General features: G+C 48.0%; 1 long non-coding RNA gene across 2 annotated transcripts; it reads right to left on the bottom strand.

Annotated features, from left to right (window-relative positions):
• Nucleotides 1-261: 261 nt before the first annotated feature.
• LOC115315147 lies at nt 262-11,737 on the bottom strand. 2 transcript variants are annotated; one of them, XR_005717404.3, is made up of 3 exons: nt 11,638-11,737; nt 9,154-9,238; nt 262-1,760 (listed from the first exon to the last, which is right to left on the bottom strand). It is a non-coding gene; the product is annotated as an uncharacterized LOC115315147 (long non-coding RNA). The 2 variants fall into 2 exon arrangements; XR_005717405.3 differs by having other exon boundaries at nt 11,646-11,737.
• Nucleotides 11,738-14,176: the final 2,439 nt, after the last annotated feature.

Genomic DNA, 14,176 nt, shown 5'->3' with positions numbered 1-14,176 from the left:
ACGGCACGAGTTGTTTCCGCTATTGTGGCTCCGTAGGGATTTGTTAGAGGTTTACGCCCGCCACATGCGGTATTACACACCAATGTACCTGGAGCACAGCGACGGCAACAGGTATGGGCAGCCTTTTCTGTCAACTTGTGCAGATTTGCCTGCGTAATTTACGAGCGCACACTCGACTTTTGGATGGGACCCCGAGCCACATGAGGCCCCGTTTCAAATCTAAGAGTACACGCTTGTAACCTTCACTGTGCGAAGGGGGTCTACGCTTGAGCACATCTTTCTTTTATTTCACATGAAGTGCGAGCGAAGCAGAAACTACAAGAGCGAGTATGTTGCTTTGAAAGTCGCTTGCACTGAGCGAACCCACGCACCGGCGATCCTGCATACACGCTAGTGGCGTCGTGTGTGCGCGATGTGGCAGGCAACAAAAGAGCATCAGGGACAATAAATGATACTCGTGGATGAGCAAGTTGAACAAGAAATCTTAAAGGAGTGGATACGCAATTGTTATCTTTTTTCAGAATACTCCGGCACACGGCATACCGGCTCTTTATGTGGTGGGTGTGGGGCTTCCCGGGTCAAAGAAATTGCCAGAAGCTGCCAGCCTGCGTGCATAGGCGAATCTGGGAAGCCTTCCTACTATCACAGAGCTATGTCATGTTTGCATGGACATAGGTAAGCAGTGGTGGAACTGACAAATTGGACCAGCTCCTGTAGCACGGAACAACGCGTTTTGGAGCAGAGTTTCCCACTATTGGAAAAGACAATTTTGAGCTTTTATGTCAAAACCTTTTATACAATCTCTTTAAAAGTTAGCCTCCGAAAAAAATCTTTAGTTGGAATGTTGAGAGACTATTTAAGGTATAGGGACCTGGGCACTAGATATTTATATATTTATTGAACAATCATATGGCAGTCATTTTCCAGATGCCTCATTAACCTATTAACAGTACCGATGGCGTCTTCGGTTTGCCTTTGATGTAAAACTAGTTTGTAGGGTTTGTATCACGGTGAGGTAATTGTCGTGAGTTCGACATCAAACGGACACTTTTCTACTGAATGTGTCTCTCGCTGTTCTCGCTCGTATTCAACCTGCTACTGTTCATAGACCAACTAAACGAAGCACATAGCTACTCTAACTGATCACAAAAAGTAGCGCTACCTATTCATGTGATCGATGTGAGCACGTGGACATATGCTGACGCTAGACACTCACCCCGGAAAACTCGAGCTCAGGTCTAGTGGAGAAAATTTGGAAGTGTGCTAGGCAACACTGGCACGGCCCTTGTCACTTTTGAGGGACGCAAGACCCCCCGTACGTCCAGTACCAGAGCATGCTCCAGCGCTGCCTCCCTACCGGCCCATCGGACAGGTTTGCACTAAATGTCTGGTGGCGCGGCATCGGGCCGACGTCTGCCCCACGCCGCACATAAAAATATGCTTCAAGTGTGCAGTACCCAACTTCCCGGCCGACCATGTGTGCACACCGAAGTGCACCCAGTGCCACAGCGACCATCTCACCAATGACACAAGCTGCCCGCAGCGGTTTGCCAAACCCCGGGCAACCCAACGCGTCAGCCGCGCAACTAGGAGGGCGCAGCACGGAGGACACAGCAACACAGGCCGTAACTGCAGTAACACCAAGCGACAACGGAACCAGATGCGCTCCCAGTCCTGCCCAGCCTATCGCCCAAATTCCAGTCCTGGCCAGCAGCCTCGGGGAAGCCTGCCCGGGCCCCAACATACATCAGCCGGAGCACCTGCCAAACAAGAAGCCACCAGTGGCCAGGCTCCTAATCTGAACGCCCAGAAGTAGCACTACACTGACACGCAGCAGGTGAGCTGGGCGATGCAGCTCACCAGGTCTCAGACCTTGCCCCCACCCACCAACCCATTACGCCCCCCCCCCCCCCTTCCGCAGCAATCACAACCATCCCCCTAGCTGATGTGTGGCAGGAGAGGGTAGAAAATCTTCTCCTCCAAATCATGGAGCGCCTCACCTGCATAGAGGAACGCATTACTGCGCAGAACAGCGAGACACTACTCCTGCTACCCCCATCACTATGAGTATCCCTTCCGTAGAAACCATCTGCCACACCCAAGCACTGGACTTTGGTGTTGCAGATGAACCATGGTGTTGGCCTGGACGTTGTGAGCACGCACAAGTGAGCATGAGCTTTCATGTCAACATTCTCTATGCCAGAAGGGCACATGTCACTTGTGTGTTCAATAATAATAAAGTGCAATTACGTTTTGGCACAGTATTGCCCGAATTCCTCACCTTTTGGCCAAATGTAGCATGGCCAGGCAGTATCGCAACGGAAATGTATCGCGATAGTATCCTAGAGATACTTGTGCCGCAAGACTGACCTACGGGACGTCCTATTTGAAGCTCAATAAAACACAAATGGGAAAGCTCAACATTATACTGAAAAAGGCATAAAAGAATGCCTTGGGATTGATGGAACAAACAGCCATGGACAAGCTTCTCAGACTGGGAGTTTACAACCTCATGGAGGAGCTACATGAGGAGCAAATAATCAACATCTTGTAAACCCTGAGATGGGGAACGATACCAACTTGCAGAGCATAGAAGGTGTGTAAAGAATTTGGCGCAGAATTCTGAAGTGGTTAATCATGTTAGTTCTTGTAATTTTTGTTCCCCTCTTTGGGATGAAACTTCCGTTCTGTGTAACGAAAAAGAATTATTTAGAAGGCTAATTAAGGAGACTTTGTGCATTCGCGAGAGGGGGAATTGCGTGAGCCAGCCGTCCTTGGTTATCAGTGATCGGATGAAAGAGTGTTTGCTTGTATGAGGGGAGCTTTGTAAACCTTGAGAAGGGGGGGGGGGGGGGGGGGGGGGGGGGACCGGGAAGCGTTTGCTTGGAGTAGGAAATGGGGATTAGGCTTTAGCGGTTTGGAAGTCACCATGTGAGGTGACCGTGGGGTTGTTGTTGTTAGGGTGGTCGGCTCCCTTCCCGAAAGTTGTTGGAGCCGGGGAGTGGCTCAGGCTGTCTGGGGTGAACGCGTTGCCCGTCTTGTTTTTTGCTTTTGAGTTATTTTTGCCCTTTCTCTTTTCCTTTTGTGTGAAAGTCCATTTATTGGTATGCTCATATCAATAAAATTCAGCTGCGTTTGAGATTTTGTTGTGTTCGTCCGTTTTTTTATCGTTCCCCATCTCGGGGTTTACAAGATGTCGATTAATTACCAGCCCACCTGCACTCTCTCACTGCTTACAATTCTACTACTTGAAGCAGGTTTCGTCTTCCCTTCTCCTTCTTTTGTGTCAAACCTTCCACCACCTTCTCAACTTTTTAACGCTGTGCAAGATCGGTCAGCGACTGAGTGACCTTCAGACGGATGTGAGCTACTTTGGGCTCTGCCTAAGGGAGAAGTTTGTGGATCCCAGCCTTTTCGGCTATCTCACTCAGCGGAATCTCCCTTGGCGGCACCAGAAGAGGATCCTAAAGGCCTTTCGGAATGTGGCAGGTCAGCAACTTCGCGAGCTCTTTGAGCTCGCTGATGTGTTGTGGAAAGGTGTGTAGGGTGAGGGGTTCCGCAGTTCTGTGGAGTTCGACGGTTGGAACTCTCTTCGGCTCGCAAGCTTTCGTTCCTCGTGGGCTGCCAAGAAAAGAGAGGTCTTGAAGAAACAAGACTCGACGAAGAAAAGGTCAGCTTTATCAGCTTCTGTGGAACGTTTTTTCAATCCTGAAAGTGTTGTAATGTCTCAGAGTTCTCAAGCAATTTTAAATGAAGGTCCAAAGTTTTGCCTGGACGTGAAACCGTCACGGTTTGATTTGTGCTCAAACGTGCATGCTATTAGTACCAAAATTCCTACCCCAGAGGATAGAACGACTTTTGTAAATCAATCCTTGAGCAAGCTGAGCGTTCTGGTAGATTCGTCCTTCCCGGTTGAGCAAAGAAATTTCAGGAGAGTGTCGGTTTTGAAAAGGGAGTTGAAAGATAATTCTTTAACCCTGCTCCAGACTGACAAGAGTGGCTTGTTTGCAGTGCTCTCGCATGGTATTTTTAATGAGAAAGCTTTGGTGGCTGTTTCCGCGTTATTTGTAAATGATGATGAAAATGTTGCTAAAACGGGATGTGTGTAAAATTTTGGCAGAGGAGGAGATCACGGCTACGCAAAACAGAGTGAGGGGCGCTTCACGCTCTTCTTTTGGATTAAAGTTCTTAGTAAAAGATCATAAAGTAGATTTCCCCTTCCGTGCAGTAATTAACGAAAATGGTTCTTGGCAAAAGTCGCTGGCGGTTTTCCTTCAGGGATGTTTGGGCCATGTCAATCTGGAGGGCAGTATTGCCCTTAGGAACTCGGAAGAACTAATCGAGGGCATTTCTCCCCTGCATCGCAGCTCGTACACGTTGATGTCCCCGGACATCAAAGATTTGTATTATTCTTTAGATAGCGTGTTGTTGCTAGAAAGGGTAAGGGAGCTCTTAGAAAAAAATTTAGCCTCTTTTCAGGCCAAAGCGGGTATTTCTGTAGATGCGGTACTGGAGCTCCTGACGTGCTATCTGAAGGCAACTGTGCTTAACTTTAATGGTGACAGTTATATACAGCAAAAAGGTGTGGTGCTTCGGTTCAGCGGTGGCTCCCGTGTTGAGTGAGTTTTATCTTAACACACTTGACAAGGAAATAACAGATTTTGTTGGCTCTTTGGGTGGAGAAAGGTTTTTGGTTCGAAGGTTTGTTGATGATATCTTGGTTTGTGCTCCGAATCAGCTTTCTGCTACTCAGATCCATGATTTTATTTTGACCGCTGCACCAGAATTAAAATTCACCTCTGAATCAGCGAAATATGGGAGGTTACAGTTTTTGGACTTGCAACTATTTAATAAAAGGGGGCTTTGCTGGTCTTATGGTAGGGAAACCGTAAAGAAGGCTCTTTCTAGATGGAGTGCTCATTCTAAACTGGTTAAAGGGGGGGTGGTGAGATCATTAATTGGCAGTGCACTGAAGAAATCTTGTTTTCATTGTGTTGATAACGCTTTCGACGTTCAAATCAAACATTTACTGTCGGCGGGTTATAGTTTAGATTTTATCGTTTCTAGTGCACGTAGACTGCTTGTACGCGCGTCGGTGACCGCTGAGAGGGTTCAAGGTAGAACCTTTGCTGTGATTCCTTATTTTCATGGTTTTTCTCAGCCTAAAAGCCTTGAGTGTGAAATTTAACGTTAATGTGGTTTTTAGGACGGACTTCCGTTTAGACAAGCTTACCCCGTTTGCCTTCAGACATGAGGAATGTTGCGGGAAAAAACACTGTCTCCTGTGTCGCAGAGGTGGTCTACAAGACCCCCTTTGACTGTGGATTGTGTTATGTTGGTCAGACGGGGCGTTGTTTGAATGACCGACTTCCGGAGCATAAAAGGTGTGTAAAGAATTTGGCGCAGAATTCTGAATTGGTTAATCATGTTAGTTCCTGTAATTTTTGTTCCCCTCCTTGGGATGAAACTTCCGTTCTGTGTAACAAAAAAAGAATTGTTTAGAAGGCAAATAAGGAGACTTTGTGCATTCGCGAGCGGGGGAATTGTGTGAGCCAGCCGTCCTTGGTTTTTGCTTGTATGAGGGGAGCTTTGTAAACCTTGAGAAGGGGGGGGGGACCGGGAAGCGTTTGCTTAGAGTAGGAAATGGGGATTAGGCTTTAGCGGTTTGGAGGTCACCATGTGTGGTGACCATGGGGTTGTTGTTGTTCGGGTGGTCGGCTCCCTTCCCGAAAGTTGTTGGAGCCGGGGAGTGGCTCAGGCTGTCTGGGGTGAACGCGTTGCCCGTCTTGTTTTTTGCTTTTGAGTTATTTTTGCCCTTTCTCTTTTCCTTTTGTGTGAAAGTCTATCTATTGGTATGCTCATATCAATAAAATGCAGCTGCGTTTAAGATTTTGTTGTGCTCGTCCGTTTTTTTTATCGTTCCCCAACTCAGGGTTTACAAGATGTCGATTAATTACCAGCTCGCCTGCACTCTCTCACTGCTTGCAAATAATCTCGCAGTTGAAGAGACTGGACACCACTGGCAACAGAAGGTAGCTTCTAGATACGCTTGGGATGGCAGTTTCTGGGGGCACCCAAGAGACCGAGGGAGCAGAGGACATAAAATACCAGATGCGAGAAAAGCTTACAATAGGATGAATCCCATGAAACATTCACCCAACGCGAAACGAGGGACAGCGGAAGGTGTGGACTGCAGCACTCGCTCGGTCTCGGGACACCAGAGAGGGGACACGTGGACACCTCTGGTCCTCCGAACGGGGTGGCCACGATTGCCGTGACAAAAGCATACGGAGAAGTGATAAGGGTGGCATCGGTGCAGCAAGTAGAAGAAGCGGCCATTGCCCTCGCCGTCAACTGCAGATCCGGAGCCAGTGATAATCGACTTGCAGAAAGCCTACAAGAATTATGTCCAGGGTATCTTAGGATGGCCAGCATGGGGATACATGCTGGCCGTCCAAGAAAAGCCAAATCATGGGGATACATGTCATTTGGGCCCCTGGATAATGTCACAGAATTCGACTATTTTTACCTTTTGTTGGAGTTTTCGCGAAAGAGCGCATCCAGTCGTCACACGCCCTGGGCCTTGCCCCGCGGGTGGAGCGGGAGAGCTGGGGCCATCGGCTTGTACTGTTTCGCGGCCCCCGCTAATTGAAAACCGTGGGAGAGGTCCCCTTTCGAGGAGGGTGCGGCAGAATGTTCTGTCCCCAACTCAGGCGGTTTCTTCCTTTTTTTTTGTTGTTGTTGTTGTCGTTATTTTAACAAGAAATGTTCCCGGAAAGTGAGGACCTCGGCTTGGTTTCGAGCCAAGTCAAGTCAGTGTATGCGGAGGCTGGACCAAGGGGTGGACACGACGTGAAAGTTGGGAGCGACAGCGGGTGCGGCAGAAGGCGGAATGCGGGAAGACCTCGCGGCGGCTCTGCAGGCCCCCAAGTGTGCGTGCTCGTGGATAAGTGTGGTGCCGAGGAGCATCTCACGGAGCATCCAAGCGCGTACAGACTTCCCAGTTTCGACCAGCGTCGCACAGGCCCGCGTCACCCACACCATTCTCCGGACCCAGGTTCGCTTCACTCACTTTCGTAGAATTGTATAACATTGAGTGTGATTATTGTTATACCTTTTTCTTTTTTTGTTTGTTCTTGTTTAGTGTTCAGTGTGGACAACGCCTGTAAACCGTTGCTGTGTCGGTCATTTCTTTTATATGTAGGTAGCCCCTGTGCGCTAAAGAAGGCTGTGCGAGTTTTTTTTTCTTCTTGAATTTCATTATGTGTAAAAGCGCCGCGCGTGAGAAAGGCAGGAGTTGGCTTGTGTTTGTTATTTTGTTTGCGTTTGGTGTTGCAGTTTTGAACGTGAGTCCAGTAAATCGTTCATTTATTTTAACGCAACGTCTCCGTCTCGTTCCTCAACCCTCACAGTAAGTCCGTCCACCAGGGCAGGGACCTATCGTCCGGTCAGCGGTCCTATCAAAATTATAAATTTGTTTGCATAGGATATCTTTTTTCACCGAACCTGTGACAGATACATGGGGCACACAGAAAACAGGGCAGCTAATGCTGCAGCCATAACAGCTCTTGCCCAGGACTCATCCCCATGCCCTGAGTGAGGGTCCACCACCAGACATGCCTTATAACACATACTTACTGACTCAACGTAAAGCGAGGTGGGAATTTTTACCACCACACAAGGGCTTAAACAAAAAAGAAAAACATCTTTGGAGAAGACTACAAACGGACACGATGATCACACCAGTAGAACGCAATTGCGCACCGAGATGTCTTTTTTGCAACGCACCATGGGCCGATATGCACCACCTATACTCCGCGACAACTTTTCTAGGCATTTCCAGGGAGAGGAGGAAAGCCCGCGCACGGCTTTATTCAGCGTTCAAAATGGGAGAGGGAACGCATGCCTGTACCTTCCACTGCATTGCCAAGAAAAGATGTTGCGGAGTATAGTATGGGTATACAGGCAGATACCCGGCCTTACACCAATTGAAGGACCTTCAACGGAGAAGTGGGAAGCAGGACTGCAAAGCGAGGATGCCGAAAAGCAACACATGCATGTAGGAAGAGCTGTCACAGTCAACACTGCAATTGGAGCATTGGACTAAGGGCACCCACTTATATTATCTAACAGTTTACTTCCATATCCCTCCACCCCTTCTATGCCATCTGTAATGAAACAAAGTTTTCAACAACAACAACCGCCTCTACAGGGCGAGAACCTAAAACGAAAGCAAGATATATTGAAAACAGACACCGAAACATAAGCACTTCCATTTACATTTGCAACAAACTTCTCCCTCCACACCTGCCACTGGGAAAAAATTTATTTCTGCGTGTATTTGTATCTGTATTGTGGGATACTTTATCGCCGCTTTTGTACAAGTAGCTCGGGGATGTCACGTTACATGAAGAACAAATGTATCTTGGTACCTGTATTTTGGGCTTAAAACATGTGCATCTCAGTTGTATTCCTATTCCGAATTTCTTTTTTTATTATCTCTGACCAATCCCTCAAATGTAGCAGGATACAGCAGGGTACGCACTTTTGCACACTCTAGCAGGGCAATAACATCATTGGATGCAGTCTGGGCAAACCACAGCAAGGGATAAACAGAGCTTGTAGTTGCACCAAGTACCGTGAGTTGCTCTACCAAGTATATTGTTTTTCCGCAACCTTTAACACCTTGCTTTCCTTGAGTATGTATTAAATAGACAATGTTATCATACTCTCGGTGCCTGAGCATCACACAGTCAGTCAGGTCGCCGTAAGACAGTCAAACCGACCACAAACCTTAGAATACTTCCAAAACACTGAAAGAGCCTGGATAACTGTGCAATAGAAGAGAGAGTTCCCTTAATGTCGAGATAACTCGTCCCAGCAAAACAAGAGGTGGCATCCCACCAAGCAAGAACCAAGACAGCTACCCCGAGACAACCGTCCCAGGGCATCCGAACAACCCCTCCCAAAAATGTCAGATGCGCAGTGATTGAGCAGCACCAGCATCAATTTTATGTTCCGGGTTAAAGTTCCTTTTTAATATTCTGCTTCATCCGTCCACTGCTCAGCATGGACCCACCACAGCGTACGTGTGGTGTGCCACCCTTAGCTAGAATTGCCACTAATGAAAAAAAATTGCAGCATCGTACTCACTACTGACACACCGCTCATCCTTGGAGTCGTCGCAGAAATGAGAAGCACGAAGATCTAGAAGGAGTCCGACACATCTGCGGCGAAGCTGGAAGTAAAGGCACAAAACTTGTAACGGGCGATGCGACATCGAGCGCACAAATCCCAAAATGCCTTGACCCACGAACGGGCTCATTTGCTCGGCTACAATGTGCATGCAGTACGGAGCACATCCTAGCAGCGATTTTCAGCGATTTTTCGGGGGCACCAGTCTTTTTCGATTGGCGCCTGTAAGGTGGCTGGCTAGCCCGCCTCGGACCCGGTCCTATGGTAGCATCTCCGTGGGGCACTCCTGCCACGAGATGGCTCCTATATGCAGTCTCACTAAAACCGTGCGGTACAGCCAAAGCTACGGGAGAGAGAGTGTACCTAAACCTGTTCAAGAGGGAAAGGAGGAACGAGGGAATCCCAGCCCTTCTCTCCCGCTCCTCCTTCCCCTCCTCTTGAACAGGTTAACATACGCTCTCTCCTCTGTAGCTTTGGCCCTACTGCACGGTTTTAGTGAGACGGAGTATATACGCACCCCGCGGGGCTAGGAAAAAAGCTCCCGGCCCGTCGGATAAAAGACGGCGCACCAGGGGATGCCCTCTCTCCCCCCTGGACGTCGGCGTAAGATTTGGGCAAGTGCAACAGCTAGCAAAAGCATGGCGTTTCGATAAGTGACACCGAAAGGTGCGACGAGTGTTGGCCACGTGGCGCAGGCCTAGCTCTTTGTGAACCGCATAGTGCGGGACATAGACCCTTCTAAAAAGTGCCCGCCATCTAGCAGCTGCTGTGTCAATTATCAGAGTCCACCATCGTTTGAGCGAATACTCAGAGCGTCTGTTAGACACGAGTACTCCGCCGGCATTCAGCGTAAACTCAGCTCTGTTCGTGTCAAGAAAGAGAACCATGCCAGCATTCAGGAACGATTCAGATCCAATCGCGTGCTTCCTGCCAAACAAATGGTGGCCACCAAGGTTGCTAGACGGGGTTTCGCCAAGGGTATATCTGTTCGGACGTGTGCTCAGGCCGGCTCGTAAGCTCTGTGTCCTGCAAGAGGCATAATTCCCTTTCCCTTACAGCCGCGAGTTCGGGACACAAAGAAAGCAGAGCGAAGGCATCACAAAGCCGGCACATACCCACTTTTGACATAATTCTGCTTTCTTTGCGTCCTAAAATTGCGAGCTAAACCAATGTGGAGCCTTCCTTCTATTCGTGGGCATATGTCGGCTTCGCACGCCATGCATCGGATTGCCGTACTGCGTCAGGAAGGTGATCCAAGGCACTGCATATTTCCAAAACAGTCTATTCTGGGGTGCTCGCCGGTGGCGTTGGCTTTTGCTGAAACGTGCCTGAAGTGCGCTGTCACAGGTCATTCTGGAGGCGAAGAGAACCAACTCCTTCGTTACTGGCGAGGAGATCGAACTATAGGGGGCACTCCTTCCAGTTTGTTATCCCCAAAGCTCGGTGTTTACCCAACACAGGGCCCGTGGACATGATTGTTTACGTGATATAAAAAGTGTTAAAAATAAATAGTGTGACGTTGGGGGGACGTGAACAGTCGCATCCCTCCAGAAAGCGGTCGTCAGAGGACACAAGCTTGACCCACTTCGGCCTTTGTGCTGAACAAATGCTAGTCATATGTATGGTGCATGCTGCATTGTTCACACAGGCTGGAGTTACTACAAAAGAGCCCCCCTCTCGGGCGACTGGAGAACACGAGCCCCAGCCAAACGCTACTGCAGCCGAGCACTGTGTTACTATTTTTACTGTCCCTATGAATTTACGTCTAAAGTTAGCCGCTCGGGTTGCGGAGGTTGTTTCTTTTTTCCAATAAAGCCCGTTGATAAAGGCGTTTTTTTTACAAGCACCGCCAACCATTGGTGTGGAAACGCGCGCGACACGCGCCACGAGCGGACGCTTTGCCGCCATTTGCTTCCAAAAGCCGCTCGACACCACGACCAACTCTCGACACACGGGTCTCGTGCAGTGGCACATTTGACGCTACTTGCAAGACAAAGGCAAACACATTGATACCGAGCGTCGACGTCATCCGGTGAAGCTGGTCAAAGCACCGTTCGCAGAAAAACGCGCGCACACACGTGCTCTTGGCAGGAACACTACAAACGCAATCTCTGGGTGGCACAACTGCAGCAACGTTACACGTTGCGTTAAATGTTTGTCCAAGTATTTACGGCGGATGCGGTCTGCTGTTGCCGTCCTGACGTCGGGAAACAAGAAAAAGTTCATACTTAGCGTGCAACGCTGTCAAAGCTACTGGCGCGTGCGCGTGGCTTCCTCTATGGTTTTGTTTGTGCGAAACGCGTGCAAATGATCAACGAGATCAAGCCCCACGCTCGCGCCAGTGGCTTTGACAGCGTTGCACGCTAAGTATGAAATTGACACTCGAGAAATGACATCGGGGGAATCGTGTTACAACCTTAGAAAAAGCATAGCAAACGTTACCCTCTCACCGTTGCTGCAGGCCGCCTGGCATTCGTCGTTGGCGGGACACGGGGAAACGCCGCACCACGCGAAGGAACAGAACATAATCAACGTTCAAACAGCGCCGAAAAGACAGTCACATGATACGGCCAATACGGCTCTGATCGGGTTGGTTGTTGACTGGCGTCGCCTCGGCAGTATACACCAACTCATGTTTGGATGGATGGATGGATGAATACGGCTGAGCCCTTTGGATCGGGCGGTAGCTTACGCCACCTAGCCATTTTGTTTTACCATTTAAGCTTAGAATATTTAAATGTGAAATCTATATTCACTCCGCAGAGCAAAGAAAGTGAGGCTATGAAACCCCCTTGCCATCAGTGAATAAGAAAATACCTAGTTTTCTCTCGATTTCTGCCACCATTCACTTAATCTTTGCTTGGTAATCTCTACAGTCTTGAAATCCACTCTCCCTTCGCTGTCTCTAAAACCCAATGACTTTATTAAATCTATGTTGTCTTCGGTAGGCATAGGGTGAAGCCCTTTACAGTAGAGTATCAAGTGCTCAGCCGTCTCGTCCTCCTCTCCACAAGCAGTGCACACTGTATCAATTTCCTGGTACTTCACTCTGTATGTTCTGGTTCGCAGAACACCCGTTCTTGCCTCAAACAGCAATGAGCTTCCCCTAGAATTGTCATAAATGCTTTCTTTGGCAATAACTCTTTTGTTTAATCTATAGCTTTCCAGAGCAGTCTTTGTCTGCATTCCCTCTAGCCACCGATCTCTTTCTGTGGCCTTAACTTTCTTCTTAACTGAGACTTGCTCTTCCGTATCTTCGCTATAGCCCAAAAACTTTCCTCTTAATTTCCTAGTGCGCTGTCTCCACTTTGTGTCTACACTCCTCATGTATAAATAGCTGAAAACCTTTCGTGCCCATTGCTCCCCATCCATTAGCCTCAACCTATCCTCAAATTCTACCTTGCTCACCGCTTCCCTGCTCTCAAATGATGCCCATCCCAAGTCTCCTTGTACTCCCTGGTTTGGCGTTTTGCAATGCGCCCCCAAAGCCAGTCTACCTACTCCGCGCTGTTTTATTTCTAGTTTCGCATGCACTTCGGATTTCATGCATAGCACTGCGTTTCCAAAAGTCAAGCCAGGCACCATGACCCCTTTCCAAATCTCTCTCACCACCTCATACCTGTTGTAATTCCAAAGTGCTCTATTTTTCATTACAGCTGCATTTCTGTTGCCCTTACCTATTATATACTTTTCATGGTCTCTGAGATATTCTGCACCATCACATATCCATACTCCTAGATACTTGTATTTACTAGCTCTCTCAACTGTAATATTCTGTATCTTCAGCCTCTCAACTTCATCCTCGTTAAAAATCATGACTGCCGATTTTTCGCTACTGAATTCTAAACCTAATTCCTCTCCTTCCCTACCACAGATGCTCATTAATTCCTGCAACTCTGTCCTGTTGTTAGCCATTAGTACAATATCATCCGCATACATCAATCCCGGTAAGGATTGCTGAATTTTTTGGCCTAGCTTACTGTAAGAAAGGTTGAACCCAAGCCCACTCTTCTCTAGTCTATCCTCCAATCCTCTCAGATACAACATAAACAGCAAAGGCGATAACGGGCACCCCTGCCTAAGGCCTCGTCTTATCTCTATTTTCCCTGTCGCCTTTCCTTCCCATGTTATAATCACCTTGTTATCTTTGTAAATGTTCCTTAATAGTGCTGTTAGTCCTTCATCTAGGTTTAAGTTCTCCATTATGTCCCACAGGTTTCTTTGGTTCACATTGTCATAGGCACCCTTGATATCCAGAAATGCCAGCCAGAGCTGTCTGTTTTCTTTTTGCGCTATTTCTATACACTGTGTTAGAGAAAATAAGTTGTCCTCCCACCTTCTTTGTTTTCGAAACCCGTTCTGTAACTCGCCCAGTATGCCCTCGCAATCTACCCATTCCTCCAGTCTGTTCTTTATAATCTGCATTACCAACCTGTAAATAACCGGTGTCACGGTTATAGGACGATAATTCCTAATATCAGACTTATCTCCCTTTCCCTTATATATCATACTCATCCTACTAAGCCTCCATTCATCTGGAATATTTCCTTTTGTTATCATGGTACTCACTACCTCCCTTAGTTTTGCCTTAGATTTAGGACCCAAATTCTTCACCAGCTTGATAGGGATACCATCTGTGCCTGTCGACGTGCCACTAGGGACTCTTCGTTCCGCCTTTTCCCATTCTCTTTGTCCAAAATCCGCGATGTCACAAACTGGACTGCTACTTCCTTTGGTTCTCCTATCTTCCACATGTACCCGTTCCCGAAATTTCTCCTCCATCACTGCTCCTATATATTGTATCGCATCATCTCCCTCTAATTGATCTCCCTGATGCGAGAGTATGAACCTCTGTCTAGCTTGCGTTGTTTCACCGAGTGAGTTCAAGTGCTCCCAAAACTTCTTGGCAGCATTTCTATCTTTCTTACTTACATTACTCATCCATTCCTCACCCTTTCTCTGAATTTTCGCATTGATCAAA

The sequence above is a fragment of the Ixodes scapularis genome, unplaced genomic scaffold (assembly GCF_016920785.2).
Source record: "Ixodes scapularis isolate PalLabHiFi unplaced genomic scaffold, ASM1692078v2 PGA_scaffold2__306_contigs__length_199485367, whole genome shotgun sequence".
Taxonomy (NCBI): Eukaryota; Metazoa; Arthropoda; class Arachnida; order Ixodida; family Ixodidae; genus Ixodes; species Ixodes scapularis.
The sequence above is the reverse complement of the archived record's forward strand: the minus strand, read 5'-3'. Positions and strand labels throughout refer to the sequence as shown.